This window comes from Lissotriton vulgaris, chromosome 3_1 (genome assembly GCF_964263255.1).
Source record: "Lissotriton vulgaris chromosome 3_1, aLisVul1.2, whole genome shotgun sequence".
Classification (NCBI taxonomy): Eukaryota; Metazoa; Chordata; class Amphibia; order Caudata; family Salamandridae; genus Lissotriton; species Lissotriton vulgaris.
The window spans coordinates 1,535,277,977-1,535,305,402 of record NC_141689.1 but is presented as its reverse complement, the minus strand read 5'-3'; the positions used below and the strand labels follow the sequence as shown (position 1 = coordinate 1,535,305,402).

Genomic DNA, 27,426 nt, shown 5'->3' with positions numbered 1-27,426 from the left:
CAAATCAAAAAGCCAATGGACCCATGGGGCCAGCCTGTACTCTAGGACACTATGGATCTGCTGAAGATGTTGAACATTGCATTCAGAAACATCAATGGATCCATCCCAAGTGTCGGAAACTCTGAATAGAGAGGTCTACGCTGGGGCCTTGTACATGGTGTGAGACAGTGGTTCATGCACCTGGATTTGAGAGAATAACTTTTGCTCTCACTTTCAAATTCATAAAGTTGTGCGTGTAGACCGGGTAGCGCTCACTGATCCAGGAGCGTGGATAACGACCGAGAATAGAACCACCCCATGGGGGGTATCCCCTCAATGCACAGCGTGATATCCGTTGATTTGCATTAAAACAGTTTGAAGCAAGTTAGTCTGTTTCCATTCATTCAATTTATTCACTTTAAATGTAGGTTGCCATCCACATTGATTCAATAAGTAGTGAACTTGGAAAAGAATAGAACTGAAAGCTCCAAGTAATATTCCAATTTAGGAGTCTCAATGCATTTCGCGCTGCAGGGAGCCCTTCATCAGGAGAATATTAAACTCCTACAAAATGAAGCAGAAAGGCTGGGGTCACTGAAAGGCACTGTTCATGCCCTTGACGTCAGACACCCCTTGCAAAAATCCAATACAGGTTTAGTACACAAAATATCAGTGAACGTCCCATTAGTTAGTAATTCGTGAATGCCAGGAAAAGATGTTCCTGTGGTACCATGGTGACTGCTTTGTCATAAAATCCGGAAAAATGTTAACAACATGCTCATTAGTTAACATACTCACGTGGGTTGGTTGGGTGACGTTGCTCCATTATTCAAATGGTGAAAACACGAGTAAAAGAAACGCTCCGAGAGTGATCTTCTGATCGTAAATGATAGTGAAATTAATGTGTTTAGCCGTTATGGCAGTGCTCTAAATTAATGGCTTGTGCTCAAAAACACGAACTGAAGGTGTTCATTGAGATTCAAATGTGGGATTGTGTTCGTAAATACAGGTCGAACAAGCGTGTTTTACCAGTATGCCAGTGCTCTTAAAAGATAACTTGTGTTCAAACGCAGGTTAAAAAAATTGTCTTACCGGTGAGGTGTGCCTTGCCGGTGTGCCAGTGCTCTAAAGCGTTTGCGGTAGTTTGTGCTCAAAAATGCAGGTTGAAGTAAAGCGTCTTACCGGTGTTGTCAGTACGAAAAATGCAAGGATCACTTCTTGCCTGGCGGTTCATGCACTGGAAATTGTAGCACGGATGTGGAGATTTTCTGTAAATATTTAAAAACGACAGTGATCAAAAAGCAGAAACAGACTACTGTGAAAGGTCAATAAGTGATGAGTAGTGTGGCGGCCATCGTGAAATGTGCAATGGGTGTCATGATTGATACGTGGTGAATGAGTGAAAATTAAAAAACAAGAGTATCGTTTAAATTTGAATTGGGCCATGATCACGTTTCATGAACTACTGAGGATGTATACATATGGTTGATATGAAAAAGTATAATGAATGTATACAAAAATATAATAATCACATGAAGTATGCCAAATGATGTGGGGAGATGCTTAATAAAGTGTGATGAATTATGTAACAAAAAGCTAAACAGAAAACATGTGGTGTAATCAATGATGAAAAGAATGTGTGGCAAGTTTTTTATGTGCGTTATTGCATTTAGTGTCATAAATCGACAGTGCAACATGAAATGAAACTCAATGGGTGTAACTGAATGGGTGTGACCCTGAATGCGATTGGTGAATGTGATGATCCTTTTCCTCTGTCAGTTTGTTGAATATCTGGTTCCCTGGACTGTTCAACATTTAGCGTTGGGTTAGAGAAAACAACTGCATGGTCCTAGTTGCAAAATTCTCCACACAGCTTCTTGTTTAACAAATTGATCATGAAACACTGGCCGATGGTCCAAATGGATCCAGACTTCAGAGAAAACTTAGCCAACCCCCTCACCCCATATTTGCATACGAACGCAGCAAAAATATCAGAGACCCAGTTTAAATAACAGGATACACAAAGGAACAATTCCATGTTACAACTGTAACAATTGTAACAACATCATAAAGGGCAATCAAATCACACATCCATGGAAGGGAAACAAGATTAAATTACATACAACTGCCAACTGTAACAGCAAGAATGTAATTTACATGTTGAAATGTCCATGTGGCTTAGCATACGTTGGCAAAACAGAACGCAAAATCAAAACAAGACTAAACGAACACAAAAGTAACATCCGTACTTGCAATCAGAAATCCTGTGTAGCCACGCACTTTCAATCACACAATCACAACATCAGTCAACTACGCTTCTTGGTCCTTGAAACTGTGGTACCACGTGGGGGCATCAACTTGACTAAACTTTTGCTACAAAGTGAGCCTTACTGGATCAGATCATTGGACACTTTTAATCCAAACGGCTCAAACGATAGCATAGAATAGAGTTGTTTTCTCTAACCCAAAGCTAAATGTTGAACAGTCCAGGGAACCAGATATTCAACCGACTGACGGAGGAAAAGGATCATCACATTTATCAATTGTATTCATGGTCACACCCATTCAGTTACACCCATTGAGTTTCATCTCATATTGCACTGTCGATTTATGACATGAAATGCAATAGCGCACATAAGAAACTTGTCACACATTCTTTTCATCATTACTTATACCACATGTTTTATGTTTAGCTTTTTTGTTACATAATTCCTCACACTTTAGTAAACATCTCCCCACATCATTTAGCATACTTAATGTGATTTATTATATTTTTGTATACACTCATTATATTTGTTCATATTATCGACCATATGTATACGTCTGCAATAGTTCGTGAAACATGATCATTGCATAATTAGAATTTTAACAACACTCTTGTTTTTTAGTTTTCACTTGTTCACCACGTATTAATCATGGCCGCCTCACTACTCACCACCTATTGACCTTTCACTGTGGTTCGTTTTCGCTTTTTGAGCCCTGTAGTTTTTTAATATATATCAAACGTCTCCACATCTGTGCTAAAATTTCTAGTGCACGAACCGCCAGGCGAGGAGTGATCGTTGTATTTTTCGTACTAACAACACCGGTTATACGCTTTAATTCAACCTGCATTTTTTTAGCACAAACTACAGCAAACGCTTTAGAGCACTGGCACACCGGCAAGGCACACCACACCGGCAAAACGCATTTTTTAACCTGTGTTTTGAACTGCTAACACACACTTGTTCGACCCGTATTTACAAACACAAGTCCACATTTGAATCTCAATGAGCACCTTCAGTTCGTGTTTTTGAGCACAATCCATTTGTTTAGAGCACTGCCATAACAGCTAAACGTGTTCATTCCACTATCATTTACGTTCACAAGGTCACTTCTAGAGCGTTATCTTTGACTAGTGCTTTCACCATTTGAATAATGGAACAACGTCACCCAGCTAACCCACATGAGAAAGTTAACTAATGAGCATGTCTCAGACAAGATGAGAGCATATAAGACAGGAAAATAAGGGAGCCATGTCTTGCATTATAGAAATTACAACACGGATTAACCCCTTGTGCGCTGCGCGAATTACCCCCGCTGTGTGGGCGAATTAATGAGTGGGCGGGGTTCGGACGGCCCCCAGCCGTCCTTCACACATGGCCACCATGACGTCGTACGGGCACGGGCCGTCCAAAGCAAGCAAGGGGTTAAAGGAGGGAAGGTACAGACTCATTTACATGTGTTGCTAGATGCTATTTATAGCTCTGAACTATTGCAGGGGAAACAACACCCTTGAACAAGCAAATTCCTCCCCGGATTCCATGCGGTTCATGTGAGAAATGCGCGTGCACAGAAATCCGCTCCCCCACCAAGCAAGACAAGCCAAGAACATCAAAGCGGCCAGCCGCTTTGAGTTCATTTGCCACCAGCCACTTCACGTGCTCCGCAGGTCATAAACAGGACCATCTGCTCATGAATTATATCATATATGACTCATTGGAAAAAGTTACATTCTGTTTGTTTATAACCTTCTGGAAAGTCTGGTTTATGTTTTCCTTTTTAGCGTTCATTTTACATTTTCTCCTGTTTTATTTCACATTTCATTGACATTTGTCAGGCAAAACTCACCAAGTATTATTTTTTGGTGCCCGTTCTTTATTTTTTTCCACCACTGCAGTTCGTCACTACCAGCATTCACTTCTTCACATTTTTCCTTCCGGGTTTCACCCTTGTAAAGCTTGCGCGACTTCCATCTTTCACCCACACTCACACTGGGAATGGCCGTTCAAGCCGGCATGATTTCAGCTCGGGTAAGCCCCTGTTGCTTTAACACGGACAACTTAGATTTAGCAGCGTTTTGACACACGAGCTGTTAAATTTTTATTTCTGTCCAGTTGTTCCCAAAGTGTTTGATATACCATCGATCAGAATAATACCTGTGAAAGCACAGCGTTTGTAAGTTTGCATGTTTCACCGCAGGCATTTGACTTTACCGCTCTCGCTCTGGGTTTCACCTTTTAGGGTTCCTCACTTGTATTTTCCCACTATCGTCGTGAATTGCACAGATGTAACTTCATAACTCTCCTCTTTTTTCATCTGACTCGACTGCACTTTCAATTAAACTTTATTGATGCATGTCCACCACACACTTGTTGAATCTTCGACTCTCGGGAACATTGTGACGTTTTTATTTTTACTTTTGAGGGAACTTCACACAATCCTTTGATCCACTCTACTGGTTTTATTGTACTTTTTTGATTAAAATTTTCACAGCTCGTGTTCACCCCATTACTCACCGGAATGTATTCACCGAGTCAACTTGCTAGGGGACTTTCTGTTCACTGCTACCAGGGCCTATTGGATGTCAAAAATTCACCACTTCTTGTCACACACAGCACCTGTCGTATTTATGCTGCGCTTTACATTTTGAAATTCAATGCCCAAAATAACCAACACAGTTCCATAATATTTGGGTCCCCACTTTCGCCACCCACCACGGAGGTATGAGAAACCATGAACTTAAACAATTGCACCGTCAGTGCTGGTGGGTACAGTTTTAAACTTAACGCGATACATACACTTTCGCACAAGGCAACCTTTGCCTTTAGTGAATACTTGTCAAAAAGCCCTTTCAAAATGAATTTACGTTAAAGTGTGCCTGGACCAAATTAACGGTCGGGTAAGAAGCTCAGCAGTAAAAAAGAAGCAAATGGGGTGACGTGCACTGCTGCTTTTACTGAAGCGGGGTTATGGACAAGTTAAACACACAAAGATTCAGTATAACCATTGCAAGCCCGGTTCTGGAATCAAACTTTCCTTTATACATTTCTGTCACTGTCTAGTTCCCTGTGCAGTTTCATAGATGTGTACAGCCACCTGCACGTGAGGAACAGGTACTGCATACAGGGAGATTGCGAAGGGCTCTAAATAAAGCCTGTGGTTCAGCCGCTTCGAAAAGCTAACAACTGCCCACAACGTAAAGGCCAGAATTCCATCACTTGCTAACAAGGTCCATTTTTAACCAACGTAGGAGTGTCATAGCTCGATCATCGATAGCTAGCCCCTTACATCTGGCGTCATGATGCCACTACATTGTAAAATAATCTTGAGCATATTATATTTTTAACCAATATCAGGTTTTGTCAAAGTAAAATACGCTACAGCCGGGAAATTCAAGATGTCATTTTCTCGCACACTCTCACTCTCACTCTCACACACACACACTCACACACACACACACACACTCTTTCTCTCTCTCACACACACACTCACACACACACACACACACTCTCACACACACACTCACACACACACACTCACACACACACACACTCTCACACACACTCTTTCTCTCTCTCACACACACACTCTTTCTCTCTCACACTCTCTCACTCACACACACTGCGCACAACATTTGGACAGAATGTAGCTCGTAATAATTGAGAGCTGCAGACTTAGACACACATTGAGTTATGCTTCAAAGTGCTTGTTTGCTCACAGAGTCACGCTTGATCTCACTCATGGCATGAATATGAGATTTGGCAATACTTTTTTAATCACTCTGAGCACGCACTATAGTTTACCTTGACTTGATGTAATTTCACGTTCTTCACGGGCAGCTGCTCAGTGCTAAACAATGCTGACAGTGCATGGCAAAGTCGTGCTGTCTGAACAAACATTTTTGGCTACTTTAACCTGTGACCTTGGCAGTATCATAGCACCCAAATATTCAAAATAACTTATGTATAGTGAATGGCATGCTGGTCTACCCAATAACTTATAATAGGTGATTTTAATAAGCACCCCTCTCTTGGGTCAAGTGCCCATATGCTAAGCCATCCTAGTAAAGCAATCGGCACAACGTTTTAGAGCAATGTATATGTACACCAGATGGTATGTGTGCTGTCCAACACCCCTTTAGTGAACTTTCACCTCATCATTCTGCATCTCCATGCCAACCCTTCTTTCACCCCTCTTCTCTCCTTTCTCTTTCCTACCCTCTATCTATCCTCCTTATTACCTTCCCACAGCATCACTCAATGCCGCAGCACCACTCAACGCCACAGAACCACTCAACGCCACAGCATCACTCAACGCCACAGAACCACTCAACGCCACAGCATCACTCAACGCCACAGCATCACTCAACGCCACAGCATCACTCAACGCCACAGCATCACTCGGCACCCCTCAATGCCACGGCACCACTCAATGCCGCGGCACCACTCAACGTCGCGGCACCACTCAACGTCGCGGCACCACTCAACGTCGCGGCACCACTCAACGTCGCGGCACCACTCAACGTCGCGGCACCATTCAACGTCGCGGCACCATTCAACGTCGCGGCACCACTCAACGTCGCGGCACCACTCAACGTCGCGGCACCACTCAACGTCGCAGCATCACTCAACGCCGCAGCATCACTCAACGACACAGCACCACTGAAGGCCACAGCATCACTCAGCACCACTGAAGGCCACAGCATCACTCAGCACCACTGAAGGCCACAGCATCACTCAGCACCACTGAAGGCCACAGCATCACTCAGCACCACTGAAGGCCACAGCATCACTTAGCACCACTGAAGGCCAGAGCATCACTCAGCACCACTGAACGCCACAGCATCACTTTGTGCAACCATTCAACTACTGGTTCTAATATGTTCTCTCAATGTTTCAAGCTTTATTACAAATGTCACAAAAAGATGTTAATATTTCACTGCTGTTCTTAGATTTTCATCACAATAAAATACACTGAACATAATCTTCCCAAAAGTTATTTACAAAAGTTTAAGCTATGCCATTATAAATTACAATAAGTTTTATTTAAGTATTAATTATCAAAAAAAATAAAAGCCATTGGTATTTGTAATATTAATACATCTAAGTCATGTAAATACAACACATATTGCATTACAAATGCTATAGGTGTCACATTTTCAAACGTTAAAACTTTTGGCATTGTAAATGACAAAGCTATTAATTTCGCTATTTTCAAAACCAGCACATAAATAAAATATTTGTCATTTACAATACCAATAGCTCAAAATTTCCTAATGCGAGACCTATTGCATTGCAAATGCTTGTTGAAATGGTTGTCTTGTGTCAAGGGCATGAACAGCGCCGTTCAGTGACCCCAGCCTTTCTACTTCATTTTTTAGGAGTTTAACATTCCCCTGATGAAGGGCTCCAGCAACCCGAAATGTATTGGGACTACTAAATTGGAATATAACTTGGAGGTTTCAGTTCTATTTTTCTCTTCCAACTTCACTACTTATTGAATCAATGTCGATCACATACTACATTTAAAGTGAATAAATTAAATTAATGGAAACAGACTAACTTGTCTCAAACTGTTTTAATGCAAATCAACGGATATCTTGCTGTGCATGGAGGGGACAACCCCTCATGGGGTGGTGCTATTCTCAGTCGTTATCCATGCTCATGGATCAGTGAGAGAACCCCGATCTGCATACACAACTTTATCAATTTGAAAGTGAGAGAAAAAGTTATTCTCTAAAATCCAGATGTGCATGAACCACTGTCTTACATCTATTCCCTTCCTGGTTCATAGCACTCACAAAATACATGTTGTACGAAGATATCACCAACTTAACAGACAACCGAGCAAAACCTTTGCATACTCGGAGGATAAAGCACAAAAGATATACGCAGTAATCAATGAAGTGGAAGCCACGGGGCCCAGTACAGGCAAAGCCCAGAGTAACATTAAACAACTTCTATATTTGCCAAAAAGAGAAATGCCCCCCAGTAGCGCAGTATTGGGCTTCTATCTTTCATAAACTGTGACATTGTTAGTTCAACCTTAAACCCTGACCCATTGTTAGCTTTGCTAGGATACACTAAACCTCTTAAAAAGGGAATGCGTAAATTGGCTGCTTTAGCCCTCCTCTTAGCCAAGCGCAGACTGGCGAAGAGATGGCTGAGGGGACCATTGCCCACCCTGGTGGAATGGGAGCAAGATATATTATACTGTCATACTCAGAGGTTTACAATGAGATGAGACCACTGAGTAATCACCCGAAGAGTTTCTGGGGTCTTTATGCTCAATATAATGCACGCCAAATGTCTGATACTGACGCTTCTAAAGCCTAATTGCTGCCAAAGATTGTTTTCATTTTATGCGTGAGCTGGTAGGTGTTGTCCTTTGTTGCTGACCCCCCTTATCTGGCTGTAAGACCTATGCTACGATCTGCACCTCGTTACAAATATGTGCTAGCTTGCATTCTCACCCCCTCGAATCGCTTTACACCCTAAGGCGTTTTGCCCTCCCTGTATACTCATTGCCCTCACCCCCCAATCTCTTCTTTATCAGTATTGTTTATTTGATCCAAGACTGATGATATTGGCGATATGCACATGCCTTTTTTTGTTTTGTCTATTTTTTTCAGATTTGCATTGCTTTTTGTCTTTATTCTTATGTTTTTGACTCCATGCAAGCACCGTCATAAAGTACCACCTCACACAATGCATTCTGAGGGGTTAAAGAATTGCGCTCAAACCTTCAGTTTGTAAAAATAATTCCAAACTGATTGAAAGGTGGTTTGTCATCTTAAAAAACTGTTCACTGGACTTGATCCTACGCACTGTCAAAGAACTTTCCAAAGTGATTGAAGATTTAAATATTGAGATCAACTAACTCAAACAAGAATTGTCCTCCAAAATGGATGCAGACGATTGGTCATAAACCCTTAGTGACGTCAATGACCACTGGAGAAACACACCCAGGAAATAAATGAGCGAAAGATACGTAAATATAAAAGGGGACATTATCGACTACAAACTAGGGAAGAGATACACCAGGACTACCTCAACCACAGCCACAATTACAGAGCCTTCAACATCAACTATTAAACAATCCACCGCTCAGGGTCCTTTTTTAGGACAGGGCAAACTTCAAAATGACAAACCAGGTGGGAGCAGGCACAAATCTAGAAAAGGCCGCTCTGAAGAGAATTACTTGGCGTCACAAGACATGAACAAGGCCAAGTTAGTGATGAACATTTCTAAACCACAACTAAGCCATATGTTCCCATGTACCATTCCAATCCACTGGACCTTGAGATGAGCTTTTTCAAGTTGATGCGCACATTGCGTCTCAAACACGTCTTCCCCAAAGTAGTTGAACCACGAGCATCAGAAGACCAAGGCACACTAAAAGGATTATGGACTAAAAGCACATTCATGGCTCCTGTCAGTCATCAAATTTGGGATTCGTTTGAAACCATCATCAGACATCACCTACCTGACTTACATACAAAGAAGAGATCCAAACATTCAAACCTAACCATGAAGGAACGTGGTATTCTCACAAACATCACCAATAACAGGAACATCAGATGCACAATGGAAGACAAAGGGGGAGTGTTAGTCATTATGGACTCTGAATGCTATCTACAAAAAGCCATGGAACACTTGTATGATTCCACAACTTACATGAATCTCCAGACGAATCCCACCAATGAGTTCACACAAGCTTTGAGAGTTCTTTTGGATTCTGCTGTGCTAAGGGGAACCATCACCGAAAATGACAGGTGATATCTCCTACAAGAAAATCCTAGGTATCCAACCTTCAACATGTTGCCCAAAATCCATAAGGACTAGTACAGACCTCCTTTCAGGTCCACTGTATTCTCACTTGGGTTGTTACATGAACCCATAGGCATATATCTTGACAAACACTTACAAGTTTTGGTTCAACAGATGTCAACTTATATCAAAGACACCACAGATTTTTTAGCAAGATTTAGACTATCCAACTTGAAAGCGATTAAAACATCTTGCTGTGTACCATTGACGTCAAGTCACTCTTCACCTCTATCCCACAAAACTTGGGGATTGAGGCAGTAGAGTACTTTGTGACTAGAACCGACTGGGATGAGGATCTCAAGATTTTCCTATTAGAACTGTTGAACTACACTTTATACCACAGATACTTCAGGTGGGAGAATGATTTATTTCTACAACTCACAGGAACTTCCATGGGCTATTGTGCAGCACCTAGTTACGCCAATCTATTCATGCATAAATTTGAATCCTTAATAACATCACTTGGACCGACAAGCTATTAATGTTTGTGTGATTCATAGATGACATCTTCATACTGTGGAAGGGATCTCAACAAGAATTGGCTGCAGCCGTCGTCGTTTTGAACAGAATCAATGATCGCATTGAATTCATGTATGATTCCAGCAATACCCTCATCAACTTTCTAGATGTAAACATCTCCAGAGTAGGAGATGCACACCGGCAAGGCACACCACACTGACCAGAAGCATTTTTTAACCTGCATTTTGAACACAAGTTATCGTTTTAGAGCACTGGCATACTGGTAAAACACGCTTGTTCGACCCGTATTTACGAACACAAGCTCACATTTGAAACTCAATGAGCACCTTCAGTTCGTGTTTTTGAGCCCAAACCATTAATTTAGAGCACTGCCATAATGGCTAAACGCTTTCATTTCACCATCATTTACAATCACAAGCTTACTTCTAGATCATTTTTTTTACTCGTGTTTTCACCATTTGAACCATGGAACAGCGTCACCAAGCTAACCCACATGAGTAGGTTAACTAATGATGTTGTTAATATTTTTCCAGATTGCATGACAAAGCAGTCACCATGGTAACACGGGAACACCTTTTCCTAGCATTCACGAATTACTAACTAATGGACCTTTAACTGCTAATTTGTGTACTAAACAAGTATTGGATTTTTGCAAGGAGTGTCTGATGTCAAGGCATGAACTGTGCGGTTCAGTGGCCCCAGCTTTTCTGCTTCATTTTGAGGGGGTTTAACATTCCCATGATGAAGGTCTCTCAGCAGCCCGAAATGCATTGGGAATATTAAATTGGAATATAACTTGGAGTTTAGTTCTATTTTTCTTTTCCAAGTTCAATACTTATTGAATCAATGTGGATCACGAACTACATTTAAAGTGACTAAATTAAATTCATGGAAACAGCCTAACTTTCCTCAAACTGTTTTAATGTTAATCAACAGACAACACGCTGTGCATTGGGGGGACATCCCCCATGGGCCGGTGCTATTCTCAGTCTTGTAAACGGTGCCACTGGCAGTAGTTTCTCTGTGACAGGTGCCAGGTCATATGGAGCAGTAGGAGCCGATTCTCTGTGGGTTCTGCCACCAGCTCTTGATCCAATGGCAAGTGAGGTGAAACTCACGGTCTTGGCGACTTGCCTGTTAACAAGTAGCAGCGTGATTCGGGCCTCCTCTTCTTGTGTTTCTTAGAAGGTGTTGACTCTAGAGAGTTCGACCTCGGTCGTGATTTACTGCCCCAACGTCGTTCTCCCGCTCTGGCCATTACATATTTACTTCCTGTTCTTTTAGTGCTTGGGATGCCTTTTCTGGCGTGACGCACATTACCCATCGTCATGCCCTGATCCCAAGCACCAGAGGCAGAAGCTGAGGGGGGGTCTGTAATGAACATCTGGCCATCATAGTCCCGACAAGGATTAAATCCAGACAGCTTAGGCGATAACATATTATGAAGAAAACTACACCCAAGAACTCCAACGTAAGGAAGTCACTTCCTGACAGATTTGGAATCCAAAGGTTTAGATAGCTATAGTAGGAGTGTGATGTAAATCAGTACTTGCGGTCATGTGTAATCTAGGATAGGCAACACCGTGACACTACCAAAGTATAAATTACCTCTTAACTGCTATGGTAGTCTTTGGAAATCTGGGACTGTAGAAAAATACATGTGCATAAGAGTGCGCTAAGAAAAAGAAAGTGAAATAGAGCATACAAGTTAGTTTAAGTCTAGACACCACAAAATGAATGGGTGATTCCATACATGTTTGGCTAAGCATACATGGTCTGGTAGGCGAACGGAGACTGTTGTACATAATAACATAAATACTTATGTAATACAAACAATTTCACACACCACATATCATTACATGTATACAATCATACATACAGATAATCATACAATTGTAAATACACATTTAAAATTAGCACTCATACACTCAAATATTCACATTCACACACATGTTGCCCAATGAGCTTTAACTGTGTTATGACACGTAGAATGTAGAATGTTCCTTTGATATTTATATTAGGTCATAGAACGTACAACTTCAGACTTAGAGAATAATTGCCTGAACGCTGGTTGCTCTGCTGTAGTTTGTGAATGTGGGCCTATTACTTTTATAATTGTTAAATAAAAGTAGCTAAAGCATGCATCATCGGAATTCGTCTCTTTACAACAATTTGGCGATGAGGATATTTTCATGCTATTTTTGGGCAGCCTTGGATATATTCGTGAATTTTAGTATGAAGAAGCAGTTTATCGCATGGAAAAACAGTTTACGGAGGAACCTACCTGATGGCTGAAAGACATCGCTTCTTCATGCGTAAAAAATCATTACAGGAAAATATAGAAGAGTATATAGCTGCTTTACGAGAACTTGTTGACTCTTGTAAATTTAAAGACATGGCTAATGTTTAAATTAGAGATCAATTTGTTTTCCATTGTCACGCCAAAACATTTCAAGAGAGACTAGTGGCATGTAGGAACTCGACATTACATATAGCTATTGATATTGACATAAGCATTGAACGTCCAATGGTGTCTACCTAGGCTTTGGCTAGTGATAGTTCTCAAGCACCTACTGTATATATTTTGGACGACAAAAAGAAATCTGAAGGTAAATTGAATGACAAGTTCAAAAATAATAACTTTAACACTAGAAAACCTTTTACATTTCACAGGTGTGGCTTAAAGCCTCATCTAGGAGACATTCCAGGATGTCCTACTGTAGGCAAAAAACATGTATAAAATGTTGTAAGATTGGACATTTTAGTGTGGTATGTAAAAGTATGAAAGTTAATATTTCTACTAATGTCAAAGTTAATGATTTAGATGAATTTGATGAAGAGATTGTAGTGAGGGCTGGGCCTGGTTTGCGCACATTGCTATGTTAGCATAGGCGTATTAGAAGTTTAAACGCCATTTTACCTTTTGCTGCATTTTGCACACACTACATATAGCTGTTGTTGTAAGTTAAGCTGCGTGAATTGGTTAATATGAGAATGGCTTGTTTTCGGCATCCCTAGACCTACATCGCGTACCTAGTCTGCACAAGGTTATCATAACAATGTAGCTGTTGTTCGGGCTGATCGGCTCACGTTTTAGACATAACATACATGCAGCTGCAGCCAACGGAGATTCTGGCGCCTTTAATATTGCACTGTAGGAATGATTTCAGGCACTTGGAAGAATTCCGTTTCCAGAGAGACAGAGAGCTTTTGCAGATCCTGATGTGATTCACTCTTGCTGATCTTGGAGTTATGGGGTCCCCCACACAAGCCTAAGAGACCTTCTATATTTTATAAAACATAGTTCCTAGCTGGGAAGGGTGATATATTAGGCGCTATAGAACCTGTTTTCACCATCATTGTAATACGATTTCTCCTTTTGTGTTTTATGGAATTGTGCCGTAGAATCTTTGGCCTGTGCCATCGCTGCCGTGAGGAGCACCCGAAGCTCAGCGAAACCTTCACCGTCCACAGTGAGTACCTGTTACACCTTCGGATTCCTGGCCCAAGGAACTGCTGGACCTTGGTCCACGTCTCCTGCAGGAAAGGCTACCGTGATTTATTGGCCCTCCTCCCCTCTGCCTTTCACAATGCTTGCATCTCAGGCGGAGGTGGAGTTTGCTGCTGTGCCTTTCCCCAAGATGGCAACTAGGGCAAGTACTGACTACCGCCGCGGGGGACTCCTGATTAACCGGGGCACTCCCAAACTGAGCTGGTGGGACGTTCCACGGGATCAAGTATCTCTCCTGATCTAAAATCATTGGTCATCGTCCTGTATCAGCCCTCACACAACCCCGCTCCTGCTCACCCTCGGCAGCTGAGACCTAGACATTTTGACTGACGCCCGGTGGAGCTACCTCACGAGCTAAAGGGGAGATGGACTATGGATTTCCCTCCTTGACCATCATCTACCCAGCTAGTCTTTGGGCAAACTCTCCAGCGTCTCTCTACTGGACTTTTCTCCCTTCTCCTCTTCATCATACCCCCTACCCCCTCCTCTCTACTCTTCTCCTCTTTCCAGCTATCGACCTTTGTCCTCACCCTTCCTTGCTCATAGTTCCCACCCTCTCTATCCACTGGACTTTCTTCTGTGATCTTTCCCTCATCAGTTGAGACCTAGCAATCTGACTGATGCCCAATGGAGTTATCGGTTTAGCTATTGGGGTGATGGGCTGCTGATTCCCTCCTCGGGCGTCATCTACCCAGTCGGTCTTTGGGCAGACTTCCTTTCGTCTCTCCGGCCTTCTTTAACTTCATCCTCCCCCTTAACATTCCCCCCCTCCTCTCTATTTGGGTCACCTTTCTTTTCTTTCCCAAATGGTTGCTTAACTTTTGACGCATTGTGTATTTGTTTTCATTTTCTGTGACGTTGTGCAGCCTAATATAAAGTGCTCTGATACTTACTGGTCTATCCAGCACTATATATAATTCATAAATAACGTTCCTCTGAACTTCTGATAGACTTTTGAAGACGACCCATGGGCGTCAAAACTGTTTGTACTCACCACGATACACGAGCAACCTTGGCAGATGCCTGGTGGAGCGGTCATATGCAGCTAATTAGGAGTCTGGCCATGGTTTCACCCCCTCGGCCGTCACCTCCCCATCCGGACAAATGACATTGTTTTCCTCGTTTTTCCTGTTGTGTATTCCCTCCCTCCCCCTGTGACTCTTTGATTTAAGTGATGCAACCATGTAACCTGTAACACTCTGTAATTCAAGTAAAGTGCTCCGATACCTCCGGGTCTAGTAGCGCTATATAAAACTTTTCAAATAAAAAAATAAAATCAACAATGCTGATCATATTATTTCTAATTATATGTCTGCACGTGTTAGCAAAAATAATGCATCTTAGAGCACGTCGTTCAAATAAATATTTTGTGTGTCTCTTTTTACTCCTGTTGTGGACTGGTATGAGAATAACAAACAAAAGAGTGTTCTTGATTCCCACCATTCCTGAGTATAACCTAAGTCGCATGTTCTGGGTTGTCTAATCATTGGTTCCTTTGCTGTAGGACGAAGAGGTATTGTGACACTGATGCTAGTCGGTTAAGGTTTCTAGGTACTGAGGTGAGTTTTTTGGTCCACCACAATTCACTGAGGTCCTGGGTCTCTGTGCACAGTTCTGTGTCTGAGCAGAATCCCTGCAACAAGATGCATTAGAACATTGTACTCACTGTGGATGAATCTTTTGGAAAATTTAGGACACCATTAGGAATTATACACATTGGTGAGGTGGAACTGAATGTAATGGCCGACACAGGTTCACCCATTACCATCCTAGCGGATCAAACTTTCTACATTTTCTTGAAGGCCAAAACATTTCAAGAAACTGATACCCTCTTGGCTACGGCGTTTTTGTGGCAGCTGATCTCACCTTCTCTCCCCGCATTTCTTTCAGCAACTCGCGGTACCCGCTGCGCGGGTCCCGCGGCGCGTGGGAGGCACCTTCAAAGACCCTTCATTCCTGGAGGGGTTTGGGACAAAGGTTACTTGCAGGGCTGCGAGCAGGCGGAGGCGCAGGACTACCTGTCCCAGGAACGCCCGCCCGCCCTCATTCAATCCACCTGGGCAGCTCTCCCTGCAGGCTCCTCCCCCCCACATTCTTACTCTATAAACAAATCAAACTAGTCCCGCTGCGCGGGAGCGCGCGGGAGTGCGCCGGGAGAAGCCCGGGACAAGGGCGGGACCGTCTAAGGCCGTCATAGGCCGGATTAGGCTGGGCTGGGCCTACCCTCCTTAGTTTGCCTCTTGAACATTGGATTATTCTTCTGTTAAATTTCTCTTAAGTTCTGCACCCATCACGATTTGTTATGCCTTCCCCGGCTAGGGAGGGCACTCCTATGAAGTTGGGAGGGGTAAAAAACAGGACCCTAGATAATTATTTCCCCCGGGCTGCGGGAGAAGGGGATAAGGAAAGTACCTTGATTAAGCTCAGGGCGGAGCTCAGACGCTCTATAGAAAATTTGAAAAATAGGCCCCTTGGAGATAATTCTATATCACTTAGTGAGGAGCCATCCTCACTGGATGATGTCCCCCTTCTGCTGAGGGATTGTACCAACAACCCGACTGAATCAACCACTAACTCAACACCCTCTATTAGCCCAAGCAGTGTGACTATTGATTTAATTTCCCAGCCCCCCCCCCCGGCTATTAAAGCCAGGAAAGCTAAACCCAAGTTAACTCCTGTGCAAGGGGTATATGGGCCCCCACCGAACAAACGCAGGAGGAAGTCGAGGGGTGGCCAAGGAAAAACTTAAAACAAAAATCCCCCACTCTGATTTTGGGAGGACAACAAAACCCCCTCCACCCACTGAGAGGCTATTGGAAGATGCACACACAACACCTCCTGAAAAGGTTACCACTGTTACCGACTCGGTTAATGCCACGGTAAACACTGCTACCAATGTCCCTCTTTCTGTTGTCCCGTTAGGAAATCTGGAATTTTTGCTTAGGTCCCTTTTATTGCCGATTAGCGAGAGTATTAAAAAGGTTGAGATCAGACTCACTATTTTGGAGGCTACATTAAATAGCATGAAACCCTCGGTTGGCCTCCAGGGTAGATCTCTTGAGACTATTCCCTCTCCCATGGTCCCTCCGAAGCCCTCTAACAGGCCAGTCAGTTTAGAACCCCCCCCCTGGTCACCTCTGTTGCTCCCCCCCCACAACCCCTTATGGCTAATTTAGCCCCAGCCCATCCACTAAACCTTAACAGGCCACCTTCACCTGTAAGCCTAGCTCCCCCTATGCCAATCGCTGGTAGTACTGCTCCCCCACCTCCAGTGAAGCATCCTCCTAGGCCCCGTAGGCCCAATCTCCCTCCAGAGGCAAACGATCTTATGGTAGTCATGGCCGGTGTTCCCCCACTTGAAGTGGGCGAAGCTGAGAACTTTTGCTCACTGAAAAGCAAGGTTATTAAGTGGTTGAATTTGAACAGACCCCTCCCGGTACACCTCAACAACGAAATCATTATGGTGAGAAGGGTACCTTGGGTGGGTAAAACAAACAAATCTATAATAGGGGATTGTATCCTGGTGAGTTTGAGACGCTGGGACTGTTACTCATATATGTCTAGGGAAGAATAGATCACTCGAATCAACAATTCAGACCCTACATGTCTCGTTTTTCTTCCCCCCTACCCCTATGCATCCCAATCAAGCCCACAATAACTGGACGAGGGTCGCCCGGAGGGGTAGACACCACGATTTTAATGCTCGGCCAGTTTTTCATCGCCCGGTGTTACCCTTCCCCAGCTTTAATCGATTTAGTTGCCTGAACGGGCTTGAGGGGGTCGATTGACACATGGGCAGACATACCAATACAATGGGAAATGTATCTCCAGGAGTTGTAAATATAGGGGACTCATTACTGGAACCTGAGCAGCAAAGCCCACTGGTACAACAAACTTCACCTGGTAGGGTTAGGGGGATTGAGGCAGACGTGCTCATGGTTACAGCTATCGAACCTACAGTGGGAGGAAACGGGTTGGAACTGGGTCGGGTGGAGACTGTGGAACAAACTGGGCTTAATGGGGGAATAGAGCAGGTCTATGACGCACTGAGAATCATTTCCTGGAATATAGCAGGCTTGGCAGCCAAATTTAATAACAAAGAGTGGCGCAATTATATTAGTAACTTCCATGTAATTAGCCTCCAGGAGACATGGGCCCTTGATAATAGCAACTTCCACATGCAGGGGTATAAATGTTTTTTTGTTCCGGCACAAAAAACGAGATCGGGGAGAGCCATGGAAGGACTATCCATATATGTAGATCTAAACTTTCCGGGCAGCTGGTCCACTACGGACTGGAAATCCCATGCCATACAAGCAGTACGGTTTAATGGGAAGGGACTAAGACTTACTGTTTTCAATATTTACAACAATGGGGCAGGGGGAGACCATACCTCATTTTTAGGAGAATTGGATGACAGATTGGGTCAGGAAATTATGGCTCAGAAAATGGGACAGGTACCTGCTCTGCTGGTCATGGGAGACTTTAATTGTCACCTATGCTCGGCACTGGTCCCAATAGATGCAGAATGGTCTCATTGTCCTGTAGAAAATGGGCCGCATTTCTCCCACACGCCGGATGGTTTAGCTTTTAGTAAGCTCCTGCTTAACCACGACCATTAATATGATGGGTGTGCAGAGGGATGGCAGCCTTCCACCTACATTCAAGGGCAGAGGATGTTCCTTTATTATTGACTATATCTTAGTGTCTAGACTTTTAATAAATAGAGTCATCAGTGCAGGGATAGAATGGAGTAGTTTTAGTGATCACAACCCCCTTGTATTGGGGTTGTTTCTGGTGGGCCCAAAAAGTAGATACCAAGGTATAATTACTGAGAAGGTAACAGACAAGGGAAGGAGACTAAGGTGGTCCAAAATAGATGGGGAAACCTTTTATAAATCCTTGATGGACTCTGGTAAACCCGCCATTGATGACTGTTTAGATATGGATGTTCAAGGTCCGAGGTTGCTCGAAGCATTTGGCCAGATTGCTGACCTTACAGACGGTCTACTAAAAACTAGTGCGCCCACAAGGAACCACTGTAACCCACGTTGGTTCGATAGAGACTGCTCAAAGGCTTTGAGGGAGCTCAAAATCAGCCTTAAAAACAAACCAAGGAACACCCTACAAATCACGGTGTGTAGGAATAAATACAAGAGGGAGATCAAGAGGAGGAAATTAGCTCTACAGGCAGACCTAAGAGAAGCGGGGGAAAAAAGGGACATGTCCGGGTTCTGGAGAATTATTAACCAACCTACTTTCCAGGAAAATAACACCCCGGAGATAGGATCAAATATCCTACCAGAACAGTGGGTCTCTCACTATAAGGGGCTGTATAACTACGAGTCAGGAACAACTGAAGAGCATTCAGAGATCTCACATCAGGGCACCACAGTAGTGTTCACCATTAAGGAGATCACGGCTGGAATAGAGGGATTGACAAAAAACAAAGCCCCTGGCCCTGACGGAATCCCCCCTGATTTGTTTCTGAGCTGTGTAGAGCTCTGGGCTCCCATAATGACTAGGGTCATAAATACCGCCATTACTTGTGGCCTGCCGCCGTCCTGGTCTAAGGCCATAATCGTCCCTATTTTTAAGAAGGGCAACAGGGATGACCCCAAGTGTTATCGCCCGATTTCCCTGATTGATGTTTCTGCCAAACTTCTGGGAAGGGCGATTCTTAATAGACTGTCCGAGTGGACCGAAGAAAATAACATCTTCTCGGACACTCAATATGGATTCAGGACGGGGAGGTCCACCAGTGATCAATGCTTGAACCTCTATATGCTGACAGCCAAATACACCATGGCCAGCAATGAAGCCATCTATATGGGGTTCATGGGTCTGGCAGCGGCATTCGATCATGTTAATAGGGAGAAACTTTGGGTCATGATGTCTCTTATGGGGATAGAGGTTGGCCTAATTAATATCTTAAGGGAACTTCACAGTGATACCTCTGCTAAAGTCCCTTTCAATAGGGAGGGGGGGGCTGACCGATTCATTTCCTTGCAAGAGTGGGGTACGGCAAGGCTGTATTCTTGCCCCATTTTTATTCTCCCTTTATATAAACAATTTGGAGCAGTTTTTGTTAAATCTAAAGATAGATTGCCCAAGGGTGGGGACGCGTCATATCCCCGTTCTGCTTTACGCAGACGACGCGGTCTTGCTCGCACGTACGCCTAGGAGCTTACAGATTTTGATTGATGGATTTGTTACATTTATGGGCTCCCTAGACCTTTTTGTCAATTTGGGCAAATCATATGTGCTGCTGGCTGGTAACAAGCCTTGCACCAAATTTATGTACACTATAGGAAACCACAAAATAGAAGAGGTTAAAACATTTCCCTATCTAGGTGTAATTTTTGACGGGGCTTTACAATTTAACTCCCTGGTTGAGGAGCGCTGTTGCAAAATGATCGCTACCAATAGGGCAATAGCAAATTATGGTAGGAGGGTAGGCAGATGGAGCCCTGAACAGGTGATGAACCTGTATAGCTCCATATGCTGCCCCAAAGTGATTTATGGGGCAGAGGTATGGGGCTTTGTTAATACTGCAAAAATACAGCGGGAAGAAAATAAATACCTAAGAACCATCCTGAGGGTACCCCCAAGTACCGCTGGTTTCATAGCACACAGGGAACTAGGGAGGCCTTACCTAGAAGATCTGGTAAAACTTAGGCCAATAGTGGCCTGGTTAAAAATTTGGGTCAACCCTGACGCGTCTCTAAGCAGAGAAATTCTAAATGATTGCTTAGAAAGGGATAAATGTATGAGAATACCATGGCTCAATTATGTAAAGAGTACCTTAGAGGCCCTTGGCTACAGGAACCTCTTCACCAATCCTGTAGCAATTGTATCCCAGCACAAGATGTTAGTAAAAAAAGCTTTTTTAGAGCAAAAAGCACAACAGAGAGCTGAGGCTGAAGGGCTCAAAAAGACAGTGAGAGCTCACAACCTGGTTAAGAGCGTCGAGGGAATGGAGCCATATTTGTACCTCATGCATAATGCTCAGGATAGATTTCTGATGTGTCGCTTTAGATTAAACTTACTTCCATACTTATTGGCATCACCAGCAGGGTTTTCAACTACAATTGAGCAGAAGGGAACCTGCAGCTGCGACAATAGGTCTCCGCAGGATTCCCTTCACTTTGTACTCCTGTGCCCTTTTTACTCCATGCCTAGGCGTAGATTTTTAGTGAAAATTTTAAAACAAGCTAACCTGGAACATGCTAAAGAGGCCCTAACCTACATACAGAAAGCATCCGACCCTTTAACATTGTGCTGCATAATGAATTTTATTAAAGTGGCGGTTCGTCTAAGGGTAACCAGAGGAGAGGAATGATGTCTAAAAATTGTTATTAATCTTTTTTAAAGTGTCAAAATCCCCTTTCCCTTTTTTGCAATGTGTAAAAATAATTATTATAATCGGGATCCAAAAAATGATTTAATTAATTTTTTACTTATGTATATATGTATGTGCTTTTATGGTGATTTTTAATCATCGAATAAAGAATCCTTGAATTGAAAATTGAATTGATATAAAATCTAAAAGCATTTGGAGAATTTGACATTAACATGTTAAGGCTTTTTAAAGACTCTTTAGTATTTAGAGGTATCAAGACCAAAATATATGTAGCAGACAAAGGTAAAAAACATAGTTGGTTGGAGAGATCTAGGTAGGTTTGGTATAATTTTAAAACAAGGTTCACCATTGTACTTGGGGATTTACCTGTATCCTGTGTGAGTTATGAAGAGGGGTTAACTATTGAGGAAGTTTTAAGGACAAATCAGGATGATTTTGCAGATCATATCGGATGTGTTAAAGGTTTTGAACATGCTATTACTGTTGCACATAAGGTTAGACCAATACGCCTCTCTGTAATGAGTGCTGGATAAGCTTTGCAGTGAGAGTATTATTGAACCTATAGATTCTTCTGAATAGGTTTCAGCTGTGGTAGTTACAAAAATGAAATCTGGTGAAATCAAACTGTGTGCTTGCTTGAGATCACTCAATAAAAATATTGTAGTGGATTGTCATGCACTACCAAAAATTCAAGAAGGCTGGCTGCAACAAGTGGTTCCATATACTTTTATTTGATAGATTTCAAGACAGCACTTCATCAGTTGAAACTGTCAAAAGAGTCTAAAGTTTACACCACATTTATAAAACTGTTTAGCGCTTACAGATATGTGAGGCTACCCTTTGGGTTAGCCTCTGCTGCAAATGTTTTTCAGAAATGAATGGATCTTTTATTTAAAGATGTAAGGGGTCCAGAAATTTCAGGATGACATTTTAGTACATGCAAAAAGTACTCCTGAAAATAATAGTATTGTACATACAGTTTGAATAACGTTAAGGGCCAAAGGTATGACTGTTTCCAAATCTAAATGCAAAAGTTGAATAGAATATCTTGGACACATAAAACCACGGATGGTATACAATGTAAGGATGACTTAGTCCAGGCTATTAGGATGGCACCCAGTCCACAAGACAAAGACACACTTAAATCTCCTGTAGCATTCATTTCTAAAAGTTTAAAAGATACTGAAAGTATTTACAGTATCATCGAAAGAGAAACATTAGCATGTGCGTGGACGGTTGAGAAACTAAAAAACATACTTGTGGGGTAAGGAATTCTAATTAGTTACAGATCTCTACACCTCTAGAGAGTATCCTGGTGCTGAGAAAGCAGGAGGTATGTCAGCTGTGCCTGTGACTTGTCCAAGTGAAGGGCCATGTTTTCTGTTTCTTGCAGAGCTCAAGTAATGAGAAGGAAGCTCAAATTTGTAGAGGTAGGTTGTACCAAGTTAGGGGAAAGCATGTTCTTTGTTTATGGGGGATGTGTGTGAGCAGGATTCTGGCTAAGCAGAAGTGTCTGGTGAGTGTGTTGCAAGTGGGTTAGTGAATGGGGAGACAGTGGAGGACTTCGTAAGTGCAGTGTGACATGAACAGGAGGGAAAGCCCAAGTGTGAGTCTGGCCATTGGGTTTTTTATGGTCTTCTACCAGTTAAGACAGTGATTCCATCAGAGTCCATTGCCATTGTCCAGCTTTATGACAGCCTGGGAAGACTACATTGAGCATTTTGAGGGTGTGGAAGCAGAAGGCGGTGACTACGTTGACTAAAGGAATCTTTACAGCATATTTCTCCAATTCCTTTTGCTCCCTTCATAAGAAGTCTGCATTTCACTTGTCACTGGACTGTGCTGCTTATGGATGGTGTCGATACCAATCTCCAAAGAATAATTTTGGTCACCAGCACACATTTATTTTTAGCCATTTAAGCACTTGTTTGGAGTAAAGGTGTTGCACATGTGACAGACTCACTTGGAAGTTATGTATTAGAATTGTAAAAGGCAGTCTAGTCAATTTCTAAATTGGGTTTCACATAGACCATTAAGCGTAAACTCATCACAAACTGAAGAAGTTTGGCGTTTTACATACCTATTCACTGCCCGGGTGTGGCTGAAGCAGGCACGCCCCAAACTGAAGAGATGGAGGAGTAACGCAAAAAGCTTCTGAGGACAGGTCAGCTTCAAGAGTGCAATAAGAGGGATTTATTGCAGGAGCCTCTGTTAGTGCATGTGCACTAATCATTAATGTATGGCTTGATGGCACCACAAACAACGGAAAGGACTCCAATCATGGTGCCTTCAAATGACGGTCCCCTCAGTGGACAAAAGCTCTGCGTAATCCCCTATCCTGCTAGCTGCACCTTCCATTTTCCTACGAGAGAGCACCAGGCATCTATTCAGGTGAAGGAACATGAGCTTCGCAGTGACTGAGGGGGGAGGTGCTGTGCACTGGTTGGAGCTACAGGAACCCTTTGAGAGTGGTGCAGCAGGGTTATAGGCATGATCATAGTTTCCCACCCGCATGGGTCTACTCCCAGGTCTCCTTCTGACTATGTCAATGAAATCCTGCAGAAGTGTCTTATGCTGTCAATGCTCACCATAACAAGAATGAATGTAATTTTTTTACATGGTTTCAGCTCCTTCACTAATATGGCTGCCAGCACTACTTCCCATGATGAATTTCTGTTGAAGCATACACACATTTAAATCTATTCATCTCTGTATAACCTTCTTTCATTTGGAGAGGTAGAAACAGTGACTGAATGCACGTTTGGCTTAGATGTAAGTGTGTATTTTATTAAATTCATTTACAGCTAACAAACTGGGAACTGGCTGTATAGTTGTAATTTACAATATTGCCTCATTGCTCTCACAGTAGTGTTATGCCATTTTAAAGAGGTATTGCAGAGGCAAAAACTGAAAAAAAGATTCATCAACCATTTAAAGTCTACCTCAGATGACGGAAAACACCACATTAAAAAAGATACTTATTCCCACCACAATCTCTGCTTCACACTGATGAGTACAATTGAGATGATTGAGAAGTCATTACATCTTCAAGTAAAAATGCATGTATTACATGTTTTGGTGTTTTTATTGCACAAAAAGCAGTAGTGTTAAACCCACACATTTTTAAGGAACCATCAAATATGGAAAATATTTCACGGTTATGTGTGAAATACAGATTTTGTTGCCGATGTGCAAAGGTTTTACATTGTCCTAGCTACTAGGATTATGCAGCTTGGGAGGACCAAGGTTGTTGAAATTATGCGTCAAAAAATGCTAATTAAGGGGCTTTTTGTATGGCGGTATTATATTCATCCGTTTGAGCTGGAAACAACAATTTTGGTGAAATCTGCATATTCTGGAAATTATGTGACCAATTCAGAAAATCCATCATTATGCTGTAAACTGTACAGCCACAGAAGCACATAAACCACTGAGCTCACCATTGCCTATTGTTTTATCATGAATTTATTTGTGACAAGTAAACAAAGCAACAACATTTTTATTCCAGTCAATGCTCACTGTTCGCTGCACTTTGAATAAAACAGCTTGTAATATAAAAAATACACGAATACCTTGGCATTGCCATCTCAGACTTCTGGTGACATTTACAAGCTACAAGAACAAAGATATCACCAGAACACCTCAATTGTAATATTGGACCAGATTACACAGTGACCCGTTAAGCATGCTCTGTGTGTGCTTAACTTTAAACCATTGTGTATATGCAAAAAGATTAACCTTAACCTTAAACAGGAGACAACTCACTTAGATACTACCCATGTACAAAACACAAATACCAAAATAATTTGCATTCGGTCAACTCACTAGACAGCATGATGAATGTGGCCAAATGGCTATGTTAAAACATCAACAGAACATAAGTGTTCACTAGGAGTGGTAAAACTGAATGTGTCAAGCTTTTTTTAAAGTTCTAGTCATCAACTAAGGAAGGAAATGTGGTTTTGTGGCTAAGCTGTCGATCCGAGGACCTTGATTTGAACCCAGCTCAGCACTGACTGAAAATTGTGCAGTTCTGGGAACTCGCTTAATCACACTGTGCTCAAAATGTTAATGTGTGAGCTACTAGTGTAACTGTTTGTCCAACAGAAAGATATAAGCCACCACTTGATGAATACAATCTTGGATAATTTTCCATCATCTTCCATAACATGCAACGCTCTGCTTTTGCATGGTAAACAAGTAACCAGCTTATTATGCTTTGCGAATTACCCCTTCCTTTTGAGCTGTTGGGAGCCCTCCACAATTTGTGACAGCTAGAAAGAAGCTCCCTCGATTTTCTTTATCCCGATTTAGTCTTCACACCTCAAGTCTACTTCTCAATGTCTGTGAGATCACTTTACTGGGCACATTGGGAGATTCCCCCACATACATCTTCTTGTTCCCTAGAAGCATGTTCTCATTATGCACTTGATGCTACTTTTAATCATAAAATACACTTTTTCAGTAAGCCTTCAGTGCTTTCAATTCTGAAATGCACAGGATCGCATGGTACCAACCATCTTGCAGACATCCGATGATCACAAGTCTGTTGGACACTCTCTGAGCTCCAGCAGTGCTTGGTGTCTCGGGGAGTGCATTGGTGAATACAAAAGATCTGGATTAAATGTGCTTTTGCAGGAAAGAACAGGCAATGACATATGTCCTTTCCATGCCTTAGCGCATTAAACTCGAACCTACTGTCCTTCCAAACGTATAGCATGCGAAATGATAATCCCACCAAAAAAGTTCAACCCCCACCCCCATACCCTGAAGTTCGGTGCTTGTTGCGCCCCTAAATAGTACGCACACCTGCTTGGGTTTGCTTCCCAATGGCAAAAGTAGTAATGTTAGCTACATGCAGTTGTAGAAGGATACAAGCACTCGGGTGCTGAGAAGTGACCCCTCCCCCAGACTGTGAAAGGCTATGCTGTGGCTCTGCAGGATGGCTCTTTCGGAAGACCTGAGCGCGTCCACCCCCCAGCTGGGAGTTGTAATCTCAACACTTAAAGAGGCAAATGCCCCTAGTGCGTGCCTGCTTCTGGTAGCTGTTTGGGGCTTATTTCTGCACGCTTATTTTGCACGCAGGCTTAAAGAATCTGACCTAAAACGTGTCCTGGGCACAAAGCAGCAAAAAAACACTTCCTCGTGAAAATATCTTCCCACATACATTTAAGTGGAACAGAAATCAAGAACACTTTTAACAAATTAATGCGCTTAAACACTTAAACGAAGGCGTACATATTTCTGAACCACAAATTGTCAAAGAGCTGTCACATAAGGTGATTGCTTGTCAGCTACTTACATAGACCATCAGTAAACTCATGCTGATATCTGTTGCCCGTTAGCCATCATTTGCCGGTAACATCAGTACTTCCGGGTCTCAAGACAGCCAATACCATGCCGCAACATAAGGAATGAGAAAGGAAAAGGGCTCGCAATATGTAAATACAGCCGTAATACGCAAAATGACGCTGGATCGGGGCATCATAGGCAGCTGGGCCAATCTTAGCTCACTGTACAGAATTACAAATGCTTATTGGCTGACAAGTCCGCGCGTGCCTTTGTTGTTTGTAAACAGTGCCTGAGCCAGCTTCCACTACTTGGCGGGTGCTATGCAGTTTGCACGTGTTACTTTTATCTGTCGGGTGACCTATGGCGAATTAGTTATGGACCTTGCTCCTGCCGCCACTGATCTTATCTGTAGCGGTGGAAGAAGTGTTCATGTCCACACTTAACTCATGGCACGCCAAGAGTTCGAGCTGCATGCAAGTATGGGGCAGCTCTGACCACTGCGGAGAAGTGCAGATTGGCGTTTTTTTTTGCTGATTTATATAGCACGCGCAGGAACTCGACCGAAGGTATTGGAGCGCTTCATACGAGCACCAGTTACTTTACACATTAATTTTTGGCAGGTACGGGGAGATTAAATGATTTGCCCAGAATCACAGAATGCTAAGCCGACGCCGAGGTTCGAACCTGGCTTCCCCAGCTCCAAAGTCGGC

The 27,426-nt window shown here is 42.8% G+C and overlaps 1 protein-coding gene across 1 annotated transcript in view; it reads right to left on the bottom strand.

The window, feature by feature from the left end:
- Nucleotides 1-26,843, bottom strand: part of TBCK (TBC1 domain containing kinase) — a 1,513,148-nt gene extending 1,486,305 nt beyond the window's left edge. The window contains exon 1 of the mRNA XM_086962029.1: nt 26,727-26,843. The gene's annotated coding sequence lies outside the window, so the exon portion shown is untranslated. The remainder of the gene's footprint in view (nt 1-26,726) is intronic.
- Between the last annotated feature and the right edge of the window lie 583 nt (nt 26,844-27,426).